This window comes from Engystomops pustulosus, chromosome 5 (assembly GCF_040894005.1).
Source record: "Engystomops pustulosus chromosome 5, aEngPut4.maternal, whole genome shotgun sequence".
NCBI classification, from domain to species: domain Eukaryota; kingdom Metazoa; phylum Chordata; class Amphibia; order Anura; family Leptodactylidae; genus Engystomops; species Engystomops pustulosus.
The window spans coordinates 79,437,711-79,461,298 of record NC_092415.1 but is presented as its reverse complement, the minus strand read 5'-3'; the positions used below and the strand labels follow the sequence as shown (position 1 = coordinate 79,461,298).

The window sequence follows — 23,588 nt, the reverse complement described above, 5'->3', positions numbered from 1 at the left end:
TTGATCGTTCTGTTCACATGTCTGTTTTTTTTTTTGCGGATGCGCAGAGGACACCCCCCATCTGAACGAGCCCTTATTTTGTGTCTTAGGCCCCATGCACACTTCTGCATGGTGGCAGCTGTGAGCTAGACGCAAAACCAGCAGCTAGTCCTTGGCTGCCATAGACATGCATTGCATGCGACACAGTGTGATGAGCACACTTTTGGGTCATTACGCCATGTCGGAACCAGGCCGTAGGGCAGGTCCTATTCCTGCCCAGGTTACGGAACTACCGCTCAGTTTCCCTATGAGCTCACCACCTGCTTCACAGTAAGTCCATATTCTAGTGCAGGGCCAGGCATTTTACAACCTGTGGGCCAAATCCGGCCCACTACGGATTTTTGCTGTGGTCATGTTGGGCAGTTACAGGTGCCGGGAAAAGATACTTAGACAGGAGAGCGGTACCTGCAGTAGCACACAAGCCAGATGCAGCGGTATTGCACCTGGCTCATGCGCTGCTGGCACTAAGTGCTTGTGCTGTGGCAGAGCAGGGAGAAAAACACCAGTATGCACTGCTCCAAGTGGTGGCAGCACCATGACTTCACTGCGTTACAGCCACTGGGCGCTTTACTGCAGGAAAGAAGATTAGAGAGACTAGGAAGGTGAGTTTTGTGTTTTTTTCACTTGAACAGTTATAAGAAGGGTAGGATAAAATAGGTGGCATAATGAAAAGGGGCGCTATTAAGAAACACTATGAGAGTGGTACTATAAATGGGGCTGAATGGAGGGGGCATAATATAATATATACTATAAATTGGGGGCATAATGAGAGAAGCACTATAAAGGAGACACTATGAGTGGGGGAACTATTAAAGAGACACTATGAGAGGGGGCACTATAAATGGGGGCATAATAAGAGTGGGCATAAGGAGACGGGGCACTATTAATGGACGGAGCATAATAAAAGGGGGCATTATGAGACAGCAGAATAAATGAGGGCAAATGGAGGGAGCTCTATAAAAGGGAGCATAAGGAGAGAGGCACTATAAATAGGGTCATAATAAGAGGGAGCTGTGAAGGAAACCGCGACGCTTCGGACCCCTGAAGGGTTCGCAAGGTCACTTAATTATCCTTTTTAGACACTCCCAGAACGCCCGGGTTCTGAGAGGCATAGGAAGGGATTAATATCTGTCCACACAACCTCCGGATTTGGCACAACAATAAATCACAACCCTGAATGGCTATAAGATCCCTTTCACTAGCCTCAATGAAACTGAATCTTTTCAAACCAAATAAGCTGCCACTAGTTCTCCTTTAATATAAGCCCGGACCGTAACAGGATTATATAGGGTGAGGAACCAACCAGGTAGCATGTATATAACTGAGAAACATGGACATTGGGGTTCGTGGATCGAGATAAAAGAGCAACAGGATAAGTTTTATAGACAATACAGTACAATAGATATGTATACAGTTAAACAGAGAACAAAATACAAAGGTAGCACTACAAGTAACAGCAATTCAGTAAGTTAGTTACCATGTTTGTGGGCCTAATGGAACCTCATAGTCCACGCCTTAAGATCTTCCTCTGCACTTGATGGTAAAATGGATTCCCAGACAAAGACAATGGGGATTCAGAGTTGTCTGATTATATCAGGTGGAGACACCTCTGTCTACCCCTAGGAGGGGTCATGGATCCCTCCTATCTGGTATCAAGTCCAGAACCTTGGAGAAGTCAAAGCTTCTCAAGGTGGAAGTCGTAGGGTCAGGGTTCTGGTATAATTGGATCCGGGTGAATCCCTGGATCGCATTGATACTAAACCTGACCCATTTGCTATGTACCCAGCCAGAGATATCTCTGGACCCAAGGATGCTAGAGCCCGGGAATTGGGCCACTGTGATTTTCTGACGATAAGAAATTCAAAAATGTAGTTGCCCTTGGGCTGAGATGGACCATAACTCCATAACTGTCCCTAATCAACGTATTGGTTTAAGAGTTTTTATGACTCTTTGTCTCTTGTTTGAAAATAGGGGAAGATCCATGGCTGCGTTAGGTACACTCTAGCAAGATCCATTAGGCTAATTATGCTGAGGCTGGGGGGAGGTCAGGGATATGGGTGGCTTGATGAACAGGACAATATCTGTGAATTTCCCTTGTTCATCACACCTCCTTACTATAGAGGGCCTTAAGCGGTAGCACTTTTGTGTTTCCCTGTGCGCCCACTCACTACCTCTCTATGCCTGAGAGATACCCAGCTTCAGCACCTCACGGGAGACCCGGTATGCTGAAAACAGGGATGGGGTTTGGTCCCTGGGGTCCATTTGATGGACTGCCAATGGGTTCCTCCTGGGTTGGTTGCTGAGAAACTCCCGGAAGGGGTGAAGGGTTGCCCACAGCTGCCCAAGGGGCTACAACACTCTGACTGTGCTGGTCGCTGTGACCGCAGGTAGTGTCCACTTCCTCTCCTCCTCTGACCTAGTCGCCAAGGCAGGCAGACAGGCCCTGTCCTGAGGGTCAACTCTGCGCGGAGTCCTTACCTGAACTTCACTAGTCAAGTTATTTTCCCGCCCTCCGTTGCAAGCCCTTCCCCGCAGCTCTTAGCCCCATGCCTCTCCCTACACTAGGAGTCTCAGAGAACAACAGGTAGCCATAGACTGACAGGCCACTCCCTATAGAAGCCTGACCCTCTGCTTGTATGGTCCCCTCCCCCTTGGGCAAAGTGGCACCCATGACCCTACCCACCCCCACATTCCTGGCAGTAGGTATGTCACACACATTAATATCATTGACAATATCAACATCACTGTCATAACCACCAATCACTGTATCAGCTACAGCGGCAGGCTGGATATTGCCGTGTGAGGAATCAGTCCTGGATAATTCTGGGGTCACATACTGTGACACTAGTCGAGCCAAGTCTGTTTCCAGCAGAAAATTCACAGGAATGTCAGATGACACCCCTACCTCCCTCACGACCCTCCCCGTGCCCCAGTCCAAATATACTTTGGCAACAGGTAGTGTTGGTACAGTTCCAACAGTAACGGTTTACGCTGGCATCATATCCTGTGGGGACACCAGTTCAGGCTGTACTAGGGTCAACCCAGCCCCAATGTCTCTCAGTCCCATGGCCATGGCCTGGCCTATGGTGACGGGCTGCAAATTATCATGGGACCTCCCACCACCCACAAACAAAACAGGAGATAGTGTCAGGGATGGTCCTGGGTCTTTCTGGTGCTGTGAACACATGGCCTTGAAGTGTTCTGGCTGTCTGCAAAGATGGCACAAATGGAGTTCACCCACTGATGTAGAGAGGGTAACATGGGCAGCGCCCCCTCGGTGTAAGGGGTAACAGGGATGGTGTTTGTCTTACCCCCTCTCCAACCAGCAGCTTTCCTGACCTCCAAAGTCCAATTATTGCTGTACTCATCAGCCAGGCCAGCTGATTCCAAAGTCTCTTTCGGCTTCCGCTCACAAATGTGCTGATGTTATTCCGACCGGCAATTCCACAAAAACTGCTCTATGGCGATTTGCTCATTTAGTTGCTGGAAGGTGGTAAAACCCAGACCTGAAGTCCACATGTCAGCAGACTCCCGCTGCAAACTCCGGAACCTTTTCCGGTAGAACTAAGGGGCCAGGCTCTACTGATGGATGGACTAGAGCCTGCTTGATATCCTCAGGGTGGTCTCTCTAGAGAGATACCCAAATATTTCCAGGGCCTTCCCTCTGAGACGAGGTGTGAGGTATCAAACCCATTGGTCCGCAGGTACATGGTACTGTCGAAAAGTTTTTTCAAAATCCAGCAAAAAAGTCATTATCTTTATCCAGTAGGGGAAAGTCCTCGATCCGCAGCTTTGGGACATGGTTCTCAGGCAGCACTGTACTAGCAGGAGCAGACTGTTGCAATCCCGTTGCTTTTCTGCAGCCTCTGCTTCTGCTTGCTATCGTCAGCAGCAGTCATGAGGGTCTAGTATGCAGCCTGGTTGTAAACTGGTCAAGGCAGCTTGCAAGATGCTCGCCAAGCCCATCAGACCAGGTGGGTGGGCGGTCCAGTGTGGGACTGACCACTGGCGACTGGCTCCTTGGAGAGTCTGGGCAGAGCTCTATTATCTCGATCCCACACCGCTTGCCACCAATGTGAAGGAAACTGTGAAGTTTCTGACCCCCGAAGGGTAGGCTAGGTCACTTATTTATACTTTTTAGACCCTCCCAGAACGCACAGGTTCTGAGAGGTGCAGGAAGTGATTTTAAGTTGTCCACACAACCTCCAGATATGGCATAACAATACTGTAGGTAAGCCCAACTACCACTAGCTTGGGATTGGGTCTGACACCACAGACTAAGCAAGATATCTGCACTTATGAGTGTAATCAGTTATTCTATTAATATATTTTTTATGTGCAATTTGTTATCAATAGTAATTTATATACATATGAATTCTGTGTATTATTATGTACTATTAATATGAATATTACCTCTAATTTTGTCTCCATATTTCTACATCCATTAATTTTTAATTAATTTTAGCTCTCTCTCTCTCTCTATATATATATATATACCGTATATACTCGAGTATAAGCCGACCCGAGTATAAGTCGAGACCCCTAATTTCAACACAAAAAACTAGGAAAACATATTGACTTGAGTATAAGCCGAGGGTGGGAAATGCATTGGTTACAGCCTCCCAGTATATAGTCTGCCAGCCCCTGTAGCACACAGCCTGCCCAGCCCCTGTAGTAGGAAAAAAAATAACACTGTACTCATCTTTCCGAAATCCCCCATAGGTCCTCTTCTGTCTCAGACAGAAGAGGATCTACGGGTGACATCAGAAAGGTGAGTTTTTTCTTTATTTTTTTAGTTGACTCGAGTATAAGCCGAGTTAGGGTTTTTGAGCACAAATTTTGTGCTGAAAAACTAGGCTTATACTCAAGTATATAAGGTATATATATATATATATATATATATATATATATATATATATATATATATATATAACTGTTCCATAGCATCCGACAGATTATCTTTTACATTTTATTTATTTATCTAATATTTTCTCCCACACGCCAATTCATTGAAACGTAACCCCATAGCAACACAGATACATCATAGCTCTTGTCATGGGTGCCCCTGAGACCCCTGTGTGTCATGGGCACCCGTGTTCCTCTGTATGCCCCGCTGCGCTTCTCACCTAGCCAGGTTCCAGCGGTGTCTCCCGCGGCTCCTCGCACACGCTGGCTCTGTTAAATTTAAAAGGTCAGCGCACCGATAATTCTCGCTGGCCACCTGCCGTACCTGATAAATTCTTAGCCCCTTCCTGTATTCCATGCAGTGCATTGAGCCTATGCCATAGAGAAAGCTCCCCTGCGATATTCCTGAGTATTCCTGCGTTCCTGGTTGTTCCTGTGTGTTCCTGCATTTCTGTTCCCGTGCTCCTGTGTGTTCCAGTCCGTTCCTGTGTTCCTGGTTCCCTTCTGTCTGGACCTCCCATTGCTGACCCCGGATTGGACTTGACCTTGCATCTCTGCCGCCTACCCTGACCTTGTGCCTGAACCTGACTACGAGACTGTCTCCTGCAAAGGTACCTCGACCTTGGCTGCCACCGTGGGCTAGTCGCACCTGGTGGTACCCCGCCGCAGCAAGACAATCCCGCTTTGCGGCGGGCTCTGGTTAAGACCAGTTGTCGCTTGGATTCCGGTCCCAGGTGTCGGCTAGTACCACCTCCCGCGGTGGCGCAGAGGATCAGCTGATCCCGAATCCTAACAGTTATCAACAAATATCAATCCCTATCTTAACCTATTATTATTTATGCATTTTATTAGACCTGATGAAGCACTTTGTCAACTGAATAAAGAAACCTCTTTTTATCGACTACCTGCACCCAACGAACGTCTCTTTTTTTTAACAGGGGGGTTACAGCCTGCAACCTACCCTTCCTATTCATATATAACCGAGAAAAACGGACGTTGGGGTTTGTGGATCGAGATAAAAGAGCAACACAGGTTAAGTTTTATATTTAATTGCCTTAAGGGCACATTAGACAATACAGTACACACAATAGATATATATATATATATATATATATATACAGTTAAACCGAGAACAAAATATAAAGGTAGCACTACAAGTAACACCAGTTCAGTAAGTTAGTTTCCTTGTGTGTGGGCCTAATGGAACCTGATAGTCCACGCCTTAAGATCTTCCTCTGCACTTAAGTCCAGAACCTTAGAGAAGTCATAGCTTCTCAAGGTGGAAGTCGTAGGGTCAGGGTTCTGGTATCATTGGATCCAAGTGAATCCCTGGATCGCATTGATACCAAACCTGACCCATTTGCTATGTACCCATCCAGAGATATTTATATCTCTGGACCCAAGGATGCTAAAGCCCCGGGAATTGGGCCACTGTGATTTCCTGACAATAAGGGATCCAAAAATATAGTTGACCTTCGACTGAAATGGACCATAACTCCATAACTGTCCCTAATCAACTTATTGTTTTAAGAGTTTTTATGACTCTTTGTCTCCTCTTGGAAAATGGGGGGAGATCCATTGTACCTATATGTACCTATATGTTCATCACAGGAGTATTAGGTATTCAGTAGAACGCAGTTAATTATATTAGTCCGGCCCTCTAAAACCATTAAAATTTTTCAATTTTAGGAAAATAAATTGCCCACCCCTGGTCTAGTGGATAAAGACACTGGGGCACATTTACTAAGGGCTATTTGCCAGTTTTCTGTCAGACTTTGCAAGTTCTTTTAGGTGCAAACTGCTTCTACAGGTGTTTAAGAAGGGTCCCCACCACATTTGATACAAATTTCTACACTGAAGGGGGCGTTTTGGTGTTCATTCGGACTTCACGTCAGATTTAACATGCAAAGTCTGACAGAAATGTGTTGCCTGACCCATAAAAAGTGGTGCATTCTATCGGACCTGTGAAAAGGGTGCCAAATTCATGAAGTACTGCTGCCAGAAATCCTGAATCTGACGCTCTCTGCACACTATACATGCAAGATGCACATAGTGCAGTTTGCATAGTTCTTAATAAATGTGCCTCACTGTATCTCTCTGGCATGGTAGATAGTTAAGGTTGTGAGTTCAAATCCCTGTCTGGCCAAAAAATGTTTGATAACATGAAATTATGTTATCCTCGTTTCACAGGAAGCCTTGGGAGATGTAGAGACCACCTTTATGATCATATTTCCCTGTTGACGTGGTCCCTGCTCTGCTGCTGGCCTGAAACATATATGCAAAAGGATTCCATGCCGTATGTTTCCTCTGAGGATTCCACTGCAGACAGCTACTACCGTTTTCCCAAAAATAAGACAGTGGGGCTTATTTACTAAGGGTCCATAGATGCACTTTTGTCGTTTTTTCCAATGTTTTCGGGATTTGCACCGATGTGACAGGTATTTAACTGGGGATTGTGTCACGGCTGCGCTGGCTTTCATGCGACAGAAATCGGGGGCGTGCCGCCGGACGATCCAACATCCACCCGGAAGAAGAAAGTGAACTCCGGCGGACATGATTGGGGAAGCGACACATGCAGGAAATCGGGTGCGCAATCGTAGCGAATCACGGCAGAGTGCATTCCGGTCAGACAATGCAGTTTCAGGGAACTCCGCAGACCGGGTAAGTAAATGTGCCCCAGTGTCGTATATTAATATTTGCTCCTAAAGACACCCTAGCTCTTATTTTTAGGGGATGTCTTATTTTTTAATGAACAAAAACTTACATTTATTAATAAACTGTAGTCATGTCACTATAACCAGCCAAATTTCTTGTTTCTCTAATTCCATGTACAACAATCTAAGGTACATTTGCCGACCCTGGTATTTCAAGTCATATCATAATTTCCTGAACCAAATAATTACTCCAAACCCTGAATTTCATGCTGAATTTCTTTTACAATCTTTGGCCCCAATATCCAATGTTTAGTGATAACCCTTTCCATAAATAATCAATTCTTTCCCAGGAAGCTGTTTCTAGCACAATTTCAACGCAGCTGCAAACGATTTTACCCAATTAATTCTTCACCCATGTCACAACTTCTTGGCGTATATAAATTATACACAATTACTTATGTATGGTGTGGGGGGAACTTATTTTCAGAGGAGGCCTTATATTTCAAAGGTTGGAAAAAATTGCACAAGGTCTTACTTTAGGGGGGTAGATGTCACATTTTTTGGGGAAACAGAGTAGGAGTCTGTAGAATGGCAGAAGTCATTGATTATCGAAAATGACAGAAACCCAATACTGAACTGAGTATGAAAGTATTGAACAAGTACTGAGGTTTGGATAATCCTGTGGCTCCCATCATTCCCCACCGTATCTTCAAGCCATTCTTGTGAAGTGAAAGCCCCGCTGTTTTCCTGCGTTCCTGCTCCTGCTCCTGTGTTTCCATTCCTGTGTTCCGGTCCGTTCTTGTGTTCCCGTTCCTGTCTTCTGGTCCATTCCTGTGTTCCTGTTCCCGTCTGTGTTCCAGTCTGTTGCTTTGTTTCTGTTCACGTGTTCCAGTCTGTTCCTGCATTCCTGTTCCGTGTTCCTCCTGAGTTCCAGTGTTCCTTCCAGCGCTGTTCTCCCGCTGTCACCCCGGGCTTGGACTGTGTTCTGCATATCTACCTTGGTTGCCACCGCAGGCTAGTCGCACCTGCGAAACGACCTGGTGGCACCCCGCTCAGAACCCTGATAGTGCCTTTTGAGTCATAGTTTGTTTCCTGTAAAACCATGTCAGCTCTACTCCGCTTAAGCTCTCTTAGTGCTTGGTTGGGGAATTCCAACCCTTAACGCTAAGCGTAATTATCTTGACCATGTTGTGAAGGTGTAAGCAGCTTACCAGGGATCTGATGCTGTGGATCTTCTGTTAGCCCTGAGTTCCCTTCCTCAGGTATTAATAAGGTGGTTAGGGAACCTTCTAGTGAGAGAAGTAACAAATAGAGAGACTGGAGAGGGAGGGGCAGGGGGGGTTAGGGAGGGAAAGGGAAACACAAGACAAAAAGATAAATAGTATTCTACCACCTCAGTAGTATTACCCAGGTAAGGAGGCCTATCTCACCTCCTTCTGGGTGGGGTAAAGACAAATCTACTTTCCCTATAAACTAGAGAGGCAAAACCGTTGTCGTGAGCTCTCTCTTAAAAGCATGAGTTCAAATGAGACCCCAAGGTTGAGGTGATCATAATCATACACCTTCCAAGAGTAATACTAAAATATCAGAAAAGTTATCTACAACAAACAACAGTACAACTCCGATCCCCAGTGCCATTTGGGATGAGAAAAAACACTATCATAATGTCCTTGGCACAACAGGGGTAGGAGCAAAAGGATACCATCCTTAGGAAGAGGGCATGTTCAGGACCAGGGATCTTTGGGGAATCCTTTAGAGGGCTGTCCCCTTTTCTTCTGAGCTGCATTCCATTCAGGTGCCATTGTGGGAGAAGGATAGTCCAGTTCTCAATCACGGATAGGTGGAATTGGTATCTCCCAGGTGCTGCAAAAGGATTCAAGATCCCAGTAGGAGGTTAGTGTAGCTGATCTGCCATCCTTGGTGGCAGAAAGGGCAAACGGTAAACCCCATCTGCTTAAAATGTATATTGGAGAATCTGTATATTGGAGAATATCTAATAGGGGGTGCAGATGCCTTCTCTTTTGCAGCATCAGCCAGGATAGATTTTGATACAGTTGGACCATGACTCCTTCATAGTCAACTTCACCACACTTCCTGGTTGTATTCATAATTCGCTCTTTCAGTTTGAAGTCTTGTAGGCAACATATAATATCTCTGGGGATTGTAGCTGAGGACTTCGGGCGCTGTTAGTGATCTTATCCTCCATCTACATGCGCAGGGGGGGGGGGTTGCTCTTCTCCGGTGCCTGCTGATGGCCTGCGTCCCTGCTGCCCCATATTCACTGTATTCTGTGGCAGCTTACTCCCTAAGAACACACCCCTGGTTGCCTTTTGAGGCTGAGAGGAGCGCTTCACTGGTGCCATAGGCGCCATTGCTCCACCACACTCCACACTGTTCTCCTTCTGCCCCTGCTCAGCACAATGGCGCCAGCTGGTGCGCGGAGGGGATTGCCGAAGACTTGTTGGAGCATTTTGAACAGACCGTTGTTGTGTTCCGGTACGGTTCCAGGAGTCTCATGGCTTTCCTCCTTCCTGGAGGATTAGGGACCAAGTCCGCATATATGTTGACAGACAGAGGCAGATCTGGTAGTGGAGACATATTGCAAGCTGCCAACAAGATGGGTTCACAGACCTCAGGATAGTGTTGCTTCAAGATGACATCTCTTGGCTGGTCTATGATTTTTTGGCCACATCAGAGCCCTATAAATGCGGTCCATACTGAACTGGTCACTAACTGTTTTAGGCAGCAATGAAAGAGTTTGAGCATTTTGTCCGATATCTCAGAAAATGATTCTGGCAATCCTCTAAAGCAGAGCTTTGCCTCCTGAAGCTGTTTCCCAGATCCTCCAACTTAAATTCCAGAAGGATGAGTTTGAAAGCATGGTCAGCTATACCTTTACACCCGTCTAATCTGTGTCAGCAATCTCATCTGTCTTAACCCCTTCCTGATGCAGGATATAATAGTCAGGCACGAGCCGAGGTAACTTACCGACCTGCGCCATACTGCTTGCGAGTGTCAGCTGTCCATTACAACCTGCCTGAGGGGGTGTTAACCCCTTACACGCTGCATGTAAGGGGCTTCCAATGTAAATTGGACCCCCTGTGCTGCTTACCGGGGAGTCCAATCCTCCGATGACAGCCCAGGGGTCTAACAAGGGCTACACATTGGGGCACATTTACTTACCCGGTCCAGTCGCGATCCAGTGGCGCGTTCTCTGCTCTGGATTCGGGTCCGGCCGGGATTTATGAATGTAGTTCTTCCGCCGTCCACCAGGTGGCGATGCTGCGCTGAAAGTCATCTCATCGCGCCGGAATGCACCACCTCGGACCAGGTGAAGGTAAGCGCTCCCCAAGCGACACTTTTTCGGTTTTTAAATGCGGCGGTTTTTCCGAATACGTCGGTTTTCGTTCGGCCACGCCCCCCGATTTCCGTCGCGCGCATGCCGGCGCCGATGCGCCACAATCCGATCGCGTGCGCCACAATCCCGGGGCAATTCAGGTACAATCAGCGCAAATCGGAAATATTCGGGTAACACGTCGGGAAAACGCGAATCGGGCCCTTAGTAAATGACCCCCATTGTCTGTGAACACCAGAACCCTGCCTCCAGACAGGACGTGGCTGTAACCTACTGAGCATGCGCAGCTCAATATGAACTTGACAAGTGATCAGAGGATTGATTGTTCAATCCAACCTGTAAAAAAAAATATTAAAACAATTAATAAAGTTTTTTTCAATAAAATATTAAAATTAAAGTGAAAGCACCCTAAATCACAATCTGTACAATAAATCAGAACATTATTGGACTTGCTCGGTGAATACTATAAAAAATATATATATATAAACTTGCCAAATTGTCAATTTTTTATTAAATCCCTTCATTAAAAAGTGATCAAAAAAGTTATGTGAACTAAAATTTTACTACTGAAAAGAACAACTTCTTACACAAAACCAGCTTTATCAACTGAAAAATACTAAAGACATGCCTCTGAACTGCTGGAGGTACTAAAACAAATGAGATTGTCTCCATATTAGTTTTTCTCCAGTAAAATTGTAAAAATATATTAAAAAACTATAATTGTAGTGATCGATAGAATAAAGATAACATATAACGACCCCCCAAAAATGCTAAAAAAAACTTTGTTCAGTGTTTTGGTATTTTTCATTGACAATTTTTTGAAAAATACATTCATTTAGCCAAAAAGAAACGTGAATAGTGACACCTAAAATTCTAAGCATCATAGCAGTTCACAAAAATAAGAGGACGCATAAAAAACCTTGTCAACATAAAGCAGACATAATGTAAGTTATCAAGTTATTTTGTTGTTATAACAATTTGTTAGAGAAGGAGAAAATTTTGAAATATGAAAATTAGTATTTTCAATTTTCGCCAAATATCTGTTTTTTTTTCATAAATAAACTCAAAACTTATCACCAAAATTTTTCAACTAACGCGAAGTACAATGGGGGGGATGTATTAATGCACTTGGGCCACAATTCTTGTGGTTTTGCGCCTAAAACACTGTCTAAAATGCACCACAGTTATCAAGTTTTTAGACCACTTTTTGGCAGCTTTCCGACTTGTCCGAATAAGGGGCGTGACCTTTGGGGAAACGGACGTGGTCTTGCGAGGAAGGGGCGTGGCTTATGGAAAACCGTCCGTGCGCCCAAAATTCTGGCGCACAGTTTATACCAACTAAAAGTAGGTCTAAAGTAGGAACCTACAGTCTTATCCTGCACCAGGATTCATCAACATTGTGATAAATTTGGCGCAGCAAAAGAGTAGTGTTTTCCAGCTAGAAACTGGCGGAACCTGAGACACATTGTTAAATCCCCCCCAATGTGTCACAAGAAAACATTCTCAAAATCAGCTGGATATGTTAAAGCATTCCAAAGTTATAACCATTTATGGTGACATATGTCAGATTTGAAAAGACGGACCATGTCAGGAAGGTGCGAGTCATGTAACTGAAGACCTCAGAGGGCACAAGAACCAGTGCCATGTCGGCTTGTCGATCGGCAGCTGACCCTGTCTGTCCTTCTGCTTGGACTTCGGTGGCATCTTTCCCAACAGTGTGGCAAATTTCTCTGCTGTGGAGCTACTAGCGATGTTGAGCAAGGCTTAGTTTGTTGAGGTTGGCATGGAGTTCACATCACCAGCGTCCTACACGGTGAGCCTGTTATTCCAATTTCTACACAGATCTGTCATTACCAGGCAAAAGGTAATCGCTGCCTCATTTTCATAATATCAGTGTTGGAAAAGACACTAGTTCTCATGCAGCAGGAGACAGTGGGGGAAGAGGATCTCCAGACAAATCTTTCTTCGCACTCTGATCCTGTTACAAAAGTCTATATAAAATTTATATGAAAGGAAACCTGTCACCAGGGACCTAATTTGCACTAAAGACAGGTTGAAAAAGCCAATCTGCATAGCAAATATGCCTTTCTGCCATCTCTAAGCATTTGTGTTACAATATAACTGTGTGTTATAACGTACCTGGCTTTCAGACAAAATCCTCTGTCTAGTCTCATGGGTTGCTTTGGTTTGGATGTACTTCAAAAACTACACGTGGCTTGTCTGTGATGCTCACTCCACAGCTCTTATCTCACCCTGGTGAACTGACATCAGTGGGGGTGGAAGGAGCTGTACAGGAGCACAAAGATGGGGGCTGAGAGCTGAGGAGTGAACAGCATAGACAAGTCACATGTTGTTTTTTGAAATGCATGCAACCTGTCTTTAGTGAAAATGAGGTTCCCTTTATAGGCTGTGTACTGTTACTGTAGCTCTTGGTATGGCTGTGTATTGCAGCTTAAGCCCTATAGTTAAAATGAGTTACAAATAGTTTCCATATAGGCCCACCTCCCCTCATAGGAGGAATAGCAGAGCATCAAAGCACAGATCCTGCTGTACTATGCGTTCATAAGAAATACAAGGACTTATTATCTCTTTCATTTGCAACTGGCTGTCAGGGGACCCACTGAACCACCGTGGACGATGACGTGGACTTGCTGCAGCGTGCTACCACCAGGTTGCTCCACAGACACGACTTTGTGCAGAATCATGAGGCGGAGCTCAGGACAGGTGACACAGGAGCAATGTCAGGAATTGAATCGAGGTCACAATGGGAAATCACTGTAAACAGCTTTTTCTAAGTTCTAATGGTCAAAGATCCATCAGGGGACACAGGAAGGGGCCAGGAATTTCTAAAGGAAATCCGTCCGGCCAGGCGTGCACCCTCTGAGGCACATGCCGGGGCGAGGAGACCACCGGTGGAATGAGGAGAGGTAAGCAGGGCTGCTGCAGGTGAGAGGGGGAACAGAGAGGTACGCGGGTGCGCCTGCGACATGGTTCGCAGGAGCACCCATAACACAGGCCCACAATGTCAGCTTCTTCCTGCCATGATTTTTTAACAGTAATCTTAGATTCATCACATTATCATCATCTGCTCCATCTTATTATTACAAACTTAATAATTTTCACTGTGTACTGTGGCTCTTGGTATGACTGTGTATTGCTGTTTAAGCCCTATAGTTAAAATGAATTACAAATAGTCTCCATGTAGGTCCCTCTCCCCTCAGAAGATCTATGACTAAGGACCTAATGGTCTGAAATGCATCAGATGTAGATGTGAACAGCACCTTATCCTTGTATCTGCCTTCACTTGTATTGTACCTACGATGGATGAATAAAGCTGCCAAAGAATTTTAACGGACTTTGTGAGTGCAAATCAACGTCTTTTTCTTTCTATTGTTATGGGAGTAGAGACCCTCTCCGGATTGCGCACCTGGTGGTGAGCGGGCCTGATTTTCTTCTTGTCTACGGTGTTTCCATTACAAGGCATCACATTGGTTATGGTAAATTACCCCCATTATGTTTATCTAGAACTTATTTTATTATTAACTTTGCTCCAATAATTCCTACAGGGCTCTGACTTTTCTGTCTCTTTCCTGGGGCACCCAAAGGACCTTTTGCCAACTTACTACTCCTTCTGTGACAGGTTGGAGTCCCTATAAAGTAGGGCTATTCATAACATACATCAAGGTGACTTTTGAGATGAAAATAGAAATATGGCATACATGTTGTATCATATAGGAAGTAGCCGCACTGGCAACATTTAATCATATAGTAAAAGATATAATATTCATGACATAACATTTTAAAGGAAATCTACCACTGAATAACAGTAAAAAAAAATACACCTACTTAACTGTCCCCCTCTTCATCTTGATCCTGGCGCTAGTCTGCTTTAATCTTGACATGCTGGAATCACCTTAAAAAAAACTTATTTGAAGCAGCCTGGAGCACAGTGAATCACAACAAACCCCCAACATTTTGTATTGCAGCCTATGTAACAATCTGTACAATAAGTCAGTAACATTATTGGACCCGCTTAGTGAACGCCGTAAAAACTAAATCTGAAAAGCTTGCCAGAAATGGACATTTTTCATAAAATCCCATTACAAAAAGTGATAAAAAAAAGTTATGTGCACCAAAATGGTACTACTTAAAAGGAATACCCAACACATAAAAAAGCCCTAAACCAGCACTGCCAACCAAAAAATATTTTGTTAAAAGTTACGTCTCCGAAAAGATGGCGATACAAAAATAAATGAGATTTTCCCTATATTGGTTTTTCTAAAATAATGTTGTGAAAATATATAAAAACTATATAAATGAGGTACACAAATAGAGGATAAATCCCCACTGCCAGTTCAATCAACAGCCTTCCACACAGCGTGTGCACGATAGGCTCACCGGAGCAGCCTGCCCACCCAGTATATAGCCAGCCCCCTATATATAGCCAGGTGCCCCCCCCAGGATAGAGCCAGCCAACCCCCTCCCCCAGGTACATAGTCAGCCTCCCCCATACATACAGCCATTCTGCCCCCCTGTATACAGCCAGTCAGCCTCCCCCTATATACAGCCAGCCACCCCCCCCCCCGGTATACAGCCAGCCACCCCCTGTATACAGCCAGCCAACCCCCCCGGTATACAGCCAGCCACCCCCTGTATACAGCCAACCACCCCCCATGTATACAGCCTGCCAGCCAGTCTCCCACCCCAGTACATACAAATAAAAAACAATATACTCATCTTTCCGAAGTTCCCCCGCAGCGCCGATTCTTGAAGCAGTATGGCTAGTGGTGTGGGGGATCATCGGAAAAGTGAGTACATGGTTTATTTATATTTCCACCGGTCCCACCAGGAGCCCAGTCCACGAGCCAGATGCAGCCATCAAAAGAGCTTCAGAGGCTCCTCGAGGGGACCACAGGGAAGTGATGCTTGGAGACCAGAGCAGCATCAACAAAGTTTGCTGCAGAACCCAAGAAGGCAGAAACTGGCTACCTGTGCCAGAGCTGAGCAGAACGGGAATGTTCAGATGTGGAGAAGCTTTGCTTGGCTGAAGTGGTCGTTGGAAGGCAGAAGCCAAGCAGGGAAAACGTTGAACCCGGACTTGCACTTGTATGATACGTTGTTTCCCAGAGCGCTGCATAAACCAGATATCAATCCGAGTGGCCAGAGAGATGAGATAATTCAGAGGAGACTGCAGGTCACGTGCAGACAGAGTGCCTTTAACTTGTCTTGAAAGTCCCTTTTTAAAGGTTGCAATCAGGGCTGCATTGTTCCAGACTAGCTCAGAGGCCAGAGTACGTAACCAAACCGCATAGCCACCAACAGATGAGTCCCCTTGATGCAGGTTCAGAAGTGCAGTCTCAGCTGAAGATGCCTGGAACTCAGTGAAGAAGGTTATGTCAGCTTAATAGGGTCTTTTGTGTCCCAGAGAGGAGTAGACCTGGCTAGGGCCTTCCCGGAGAGGAGGCTGACGATGATGCCACCTTAGATCATTCCGTGACGAAGTGAATCGGCATAAGCTTAAAAATGTGTAGGGAGAACTGGGTGATAAAGCCTCTGCACAACTTCATACTTTGAAGGCATGGAAATTCTCAGCAAACCGGAGACGCAAGAGAAGCTCCAGGAATCTGGTGCTGAGTAGCCATCAACTGCTGAAACATGGCGTGGCTATCTGCTGGAACTGGTAAGATCAGCCAGTGGGTAATGGAACCTTGGCGGGAACTATGCTCAGATCTTACTGTCAGGCTTCAGGCATAGTGGACCTACTGGACCACCACGGACGATGGCATAAGCCGACACCTTTGACCGGAATCTAAGTGGTATCCGGTACCAGAGCCCGCTGCAAAGCAGGTTGGACTTGCTGCGGCGTGGTACCACCAGGTTGTTCCACAGGTTGTCATTTTCATCTTCCCCCCCCCCCCCCGCCTCCACAGCGGCACACAAGGAAAAATAACATAGTATTCAGGGGGGTGCACTCTGTGGCCAAAAGATAAATCCTGATCTGTTGAGAGATCTAATTTATTGCACTTAAAAAAGTATTTGGGCTAGCCCAGGTGGCTGCTCTACAAATCTGTAACAAGCACACACCAGCATGCTCTGCCATAGACCTTGTAGAATGAGCTTTCAGTCCATATGGCACAGGAATATCTTTCTCTTCATAACATAAGGAAATGGCCATCTTAATCTAGCGGGCAATCCTAGATTTGCTTGCCGATTTACCCTTGTTAGGCCCCTGGAACTGTACAAGGAGTTGGTCAGAGCCCCTAAATTCCTCTGTCCACTGCAAGCATATTAAAATACACTTACGTACATCTAATGTATAAAATTCCCGTTTCTCTGAGGTAGGGTTAGGGCAGAACGAAAGGAATTATGACACAACCTTGGGCAAAAAAGATGGATGATGTTTTAACATAATATCGTCTTCTAATATTTTACAGTAACGAGCCTTAGAGAAAAAAGCTTGAATTTTCCCCACCCTTCTAGCAGTAAATATGGCTAGTAAGAAGGCCGTTTTGAAACTGAGAAAACCAAGAGAAACCTGGGAAAGGGGCTCAAATGGGTTATTAACCAGTATTGATAAAACTATATTAAGGTCCCTGGGAGGAACAGAAGACTGCACAGGAGGACTGACTCTATAGGCCCCCTTGATGAACCACTGGTAAAAAAGGTTAATCTGCTAACTTAAAGGACACCTGTCATCAGGTCTGTGTCACTTGTCCTGTCACTACTACCTGTTGCAGCAGCTCACAAGGATCCCATCCAAGCCTTTATCTAGTTATTTCATACATTATTCATTGTAAAATCATCTATTCTTTATCATGTAAATGAGGCTGGTCACATGGTCAGAGGCAGTGATGTCACCCCTGTTCCCCCTCCCCTCTCCTCCCCTCCCCCTGCTCATGTCTGTGTGTAATGTATAGTAAAGTATTGCTGGTATCTGTGCTGCATCTGCTGACATGCTGCATCCTCCTAATATACAGGTGAGAGACACAGAAATCAGCTACACATGAATCTGACATGTTCTGCTGTAACATGGCTGCCTGGAGCTGCTGTATCTCTCCTAAACACACACACATGCACACACAGGCTGCAGGGGGCGTGGCCACCAGCAACAGGAAGCACATCATTATACAGCCTCACATCATTATACAGGCTGTCCGTCATGAACTGGGGGTGTGGCTGTGCCTCCCACTCATGAATAGAGTGGACAGCTTGAATATGCTAATGCTTCATTGGACATTTCACAGGTCATTTGCATACAGCTTTAGGACCTCATTGCTTAGGTTTACAGGCATGTAGAGGGACAATGAAGGGATAGAGGCAATGCTCTCTAATGGCAGTTTCTGAAAATATATTTAGTTTAGGGGGGTTATTTTGCATGACGGGTTCTCTTTAAGATCCAAGAAGGCACTAAGTGCAGAGATCTGGACTTTTAAGGTAGAGTTATTTATCAAGGTCGTTCTGTAAAAAGTCCAACAAAAGAGCAAGGTCCGGCATAGAGGCTTCGTCCCATCTATCCTTGGAGAACTTAAGGAATAAGTTCCAAATTCTATTATATATTTTAGAGTTTACAATCTTACGACTTGATAAGAGGGTAAGCAATTACCTTCTCTGATAGTGCTTTGTTCTTTAGCAGGCTAAATTCATTCCCCACGCTGTCAGAAGTAGTTGATGGACTGCTGGATGAAATACCGGACCCTGGAATAGAAGGTCTTTGAAAACTGGTAGTTCCATGTAATCGCCTTTTGCCATCTCCATCAGAAGTGGAAACCAGGATCTTCTTTGCCAGAATGGAGCCACCAGGATCACCTGAGACCGGGACTTCTTTAGTCTCGAGATCACCCTGGAGAGGAGAGAAAAAGGGGGAATGCATACAAAAGGCTGTGAGGCCACAGTTGTCCCAGACCATCTACCCCACATGAGGAGTTTGCTTGAGATAGGGAGAAAAATGAAGGCACTTGATTATTCTTTTCTGAAGCAAAAAGGTCCATGATAGGGATACCCCATCTTGCCATTGAAGTCTGAAAAACGTCTTTCTTTAACAACGATTCTCCTTCGCTTAGGGATTTTCTGTTCAAAAAAATATGCTACTACATTGTCTTTTCTCTTCAATTGTACAGCTGAGATTAAAGATAAATTCTTCTCTGCCCAACAAAAAAGTTGACTTGCAATCTGTATTAAGGTTTTGCTTTCTTGTTTATGTACACGACTGCTGCCATATTGTCTGAAAGAATTTTCACATGGCCACCCAGTACTGTAGATTCTATTGCTATTAGGGCTTGGAGATTGGACAAGGGAGGGAGTCGAACACCACAGTTTGACCAGCTTCCCCTCTGAGTGTGCCCCCCAACCATACCTGCTGGCATCCGTTGTGATGGTTATCTGGGGTGCCGGTCTCCAATATACTCCAACCTGAATATTTCTGTGGATTCTCCACCAAGTCAGGGATACTTTCACACTTTGGGGTATGACAACTAACTTGTCCAAAGACTGACTTGACTTGTCCCAGGAGGATAGGAGGAACTCGTGAAGTGCTCAGGGGTGAGCCTGAGCCCACTGGAATGGTGGATGTTAGAAGTCCTAGCAGCTTCATAACTTCGCAGTATGAGGCAGAAGTTCTGTAAGCAAAAGTAGAAACATATTCTAAGATTGAAATAACCTTTTCTAGAGGTAAAAAGGATTTAATCTTGACAGTGTCTAGCAGAACCCCTAAAAAGACTTTCTTCTGATCGGGTACAAAACTATTTCTCGTAATTGATGATCCAACTCAGCTCCGTTAATGTTTCCGATATCTGCTGGATATGAGACAAAAGCTTTTCTTCTGAGGAAGCAGCAATCAGTAGATCGGCCAAATATGGTACTATTTGGATACCTTTCAAATGGAAGAATTACGTAATTCTGCCATAATCTTCGTGAATATTCTGGGGGCCGATGACAATCCAAAAGGCAATGCCTGAAACTGAAAATGTTTTATACAGCCATCTATAACTGTGGTTCTTCAGTACCTCTGGGAACTTCTGTGGATTGGCAGATGATAATATGCGTGGCTGAGATAAACTCAGCGACTAAAGTCGCCAAATAGTGATGTTCCGGAAGCACATTCACGGTCACCCAGATCGCCTCCATTTTGAACTTCTTGTATATAAACAGTCAAAACCATCCAAAGCATATTTGCAAATTATTAATTTTCATTCTTCAAATGCAGTAGAATATCAATACATTAGTACATCCCCAGTCTTCTCTTTACTGGAAAATAATCGTCCATTGTTTAAAGTTCACACTGGGCTCTCGGCTCCACTGAGACCACGAACGTAAAGCACAGGCGTCCTGGGCTGCCCCCTGTTGCGAGGGCTTAAGCCAAGAAGATTGGGACAGGGTGCGTCCCCATGTGTGTCCGTGCCCTCCCGATCTTGGCCCAGCCTCCCAACTTTACCGACAGGATACGTGCGCCAGAATGCCAGCGATACACCGACAGCAATCTCCAGCGTCCCCAAAGTACAGGAAACAAAAACTGAAGGTAAGAGGAGGGTCCTGAAATTTAAAGGGCATTCTTCAGATTTGTTTCCTGTCCTGGGGGGAATCCTTGTGTGCTGCTGTGGAGGAGGGGGAGGAAGAGAAGGGAATTTAGTATTTCCCCTGTAGGTTTTTTTTTTTTTTTCTCTTAAATGTGTCAAGTTCCCCTACCACTACCCTATCACTGACTCGTCCGTTTCAAAAGGACATCACATTTACGGATCCTTCAATTGTGCTAAACTCTTTGCAGACAAATAACCTGTTTTCTGGTCCTTTCCATTCCCGACGGATTAAATCTTTCCATGATTCCTTTACTGAGTGAAAAAAATAAATAAATAAAGGATTCTTAGCTTTAAGCCCCCCTCCCCCCAACAACTACCGTATGTCCTGTATGGATTTAGGCCGCAGATCTCACTTCCAGTCTGTAACAAAGCGCCCTCTGAGCCGATGCTGCACACTCTCCTGGAAGAAAGGGGAAGTGTTGGTGCCCCGAACCTCCACACCATCCAACAAGCGTTCGGTCCCCTGCATTAACCCCCGAGGGGCTGCTGGAAGGGAACCCGCTGGAGAGCCCTTCCAAGGACCCTGATGTGGCCGAGGGAAGGGGGGGGGGGACATACTGCTCCCCCATTACCTGGAGGAGCCCTCTCTCACACCTATCCTCTAAAGGGACAGAAAGACACTGATGAGGGGTTGCTATAGGACCAGCTAACCTCTTAACTTCTTGTCCCTACAGAGAACAGGAGCAACCTCCAGGTGGGCTGTCATGGAAGACACAGTTGGGGGGCAGGGGAGATGTACATGTCCTTAGAGAGGGTTAATGGACACAATTATGTTTGTACAGAGAGAAGCAGTTAGTGTAACACTACAGGGGGTCCTGAACAGTTCTCATGACAGTCAGTAGCCTCCCCAGGGTACTAAGGCCAGTCATTCAGCAATCTTTAATAGTGGATGTCTTCTCAATAAAATACTCTGCAACCGCAGGGTCGCTTATCAGACCTTCCCAGTCAAGCTCCCACATAACAAGGATACATCGATCTTCTGCAGGAGTTGGTTCCAGAAATGGAGGTCTAGATTCATCATTCGTCTTTCATACTGCAAAGGCTTCCTATGGATAGGAACCGTCTTCCACATGGATACAATAGCCAGAAACCACCTTGACCTCGCCTCCTACAGACTGCTCCACCAGCTCCCCTTCCATATGTGATCTCTCCACTCAAAGCCTTCTCCAGTTGCACATGAGGTACAGGTGTGTCCCTTTGCCGCAAGACCAGAGCATGCTCCCATTTGAGCTCTTAAAAAGCCCAAACTAACCCCAGGCCCCAAGCACTCAACTTCTCCCAAACCGCCTCAAAAGAAGCTGCTCAACAAAAACCCAGAGGAGATGACCCGGGGCAACCTCCGCTTCTGTGTGTTGGTATGGGTTATGGTTTTACATTTATGTTTTGAGTGGGTTACCATGAAAAACATAACATCCTCTAAAATGCCAGTTATAGACTTTACACAGTATTTAGAAAACAAACATTTATTGGTTACTTTACAAACTTGTATGTAAAGAACATAATGGCTACATCACAGGACATCCTGTAAGTGATCTATTTACATAATTTGTTTTTTTTTACATTATTTTACAATCTATTAAGCCAAAACCACACAGCTCAAGCTTTATTGAATTGTTCTTGTCCATGCACTAAAGCCCAAACTCACATGGAGAAAGAAAACACACACATCCCTCACCCAAAAAACCCAAGTCATTAAGACTCACTCACATTTTCTGTTATTAAAACTAATGTTAAATAACATTTAATTTAAGTTTTCCAAATTAAATACAATATCTTATAATAGGAACTCCAATCACAATTTCTCTGGTCTCAAGTCTGAATAAATTTAAATGTACAATATGCTAAAATGGTGCTCAAATCACTTGTGCATAACACTGTACCTATTCATTTTCTCCAATATTTAATTTACTTAGGACCTGGATAGCAGCTAAAATGATGCAATACATAAGACACAGATCAAACAATTTACTCACAGTACCTAAAAGTGCCAATCCATAATAGAAATTATCTGAAACCAATTTCAGTGCGGTGAGTCAGCCACCTGATGTATTATGTATGTTTCCTGACTTCAAATTTCAATAAAAATGCATGGAAGCATCTCATGGTCTTGCATATAGAAGGGGAAAAGAATTTGGCCTATTGTCAGCTCCAGATGTGGCAACTGATATTTGAGTGGTCTGAAAGTGGCCCTGTAGAAATTTCACAATTTAGTGCAAACCAAGTTTGTAGGGTGTGCCCTATTAAGACATATTTCAGCCCCTCACTGCATATTCACATTTTAGTTATTTTATACTTTTTTTTAATTTTGCATTAGTTATTGTGAGCAAAACCAAGGAGTAGTCAAATACAAAGCACAGTGACAAGTTAATATCTAATCTGTGTAGTCTATTCCAGAATTAGGCTGAAAATGACTGATGCTGACAACTTTTAAAAACAGAGTGAACTGGCCTTTAGCCATAAAATAGCTACTTACAAAGTGCTTCACACTATCATGTAAACACCTGAAGTGTGGCCAAAAGAAACCTTGTTGTTCTGGCCTATGGAAGCCTCAGTAGCTGAGCAGCCAGAATAATAAATAGAAATCTGTGGCAGATATTTCTAAATTGTTCTTTTAAGTGAAAAGTTTGGCCAAGTCACCTAGGAAATAAAAATCTGGTATAAATTTATTGTCAAGGTGACCAGATATAAACCTCTTATTTGTGCCAGTATTTGAGAGATTGGGGTGCATGGAAGTCTTAAGCCACATCTTATTTCCATTAAATTGGTCCCCATGGAAAAGGGTTGTACAGTATGCAAGCTTGATTTTTTTGGTTCAATTACCTTGGTATATCCTCACTCATACGTTAGCTGGGACACGTAGCAAAGAAATTCAAGTGGCAAGCATGCAAATAGATGTTTATGACAAAATAGAAGGTACAAAACCTGAGTATGCACCATTAGCTATATAAAAAAAAATTCTACACTTTTAGGTGACAAGAATAAAGCGTACGTATAGCAAGACAATTTTTCTGAAAGACTTGCTAAATAAAATTAAAGAAAAAAAACCACACATCACACGATAAC

The 23,588-nt window shown here is 44.6% G+C and overlaps 1 long non-coding RNA gene across 1 annotated transcript in view; it reads left to right on the top strand.

Moving 5' to 3' along the window:
- LOC140132969 (uncharacterized) overlaps positions 1 to 19,095 on the top strand; it is a 29,437-nt gene extending 10,342 nt beyond the window's left edge. The window contains exons 2-3 of the long non-coding RNA XR_011855758.1: positions 14,359 to 14,450; positions 18,584 to 19,095. This is a non-coding gene — a long non-coding RNA (uncharacterized lncRNA). The remainder of the gene's footprint in view (positions 1 to 14,358; positions 14,451 to 18,583) is intronic.
- Positions 19,096 to 23,588: the final 4,493 nt, after the last annotated feature.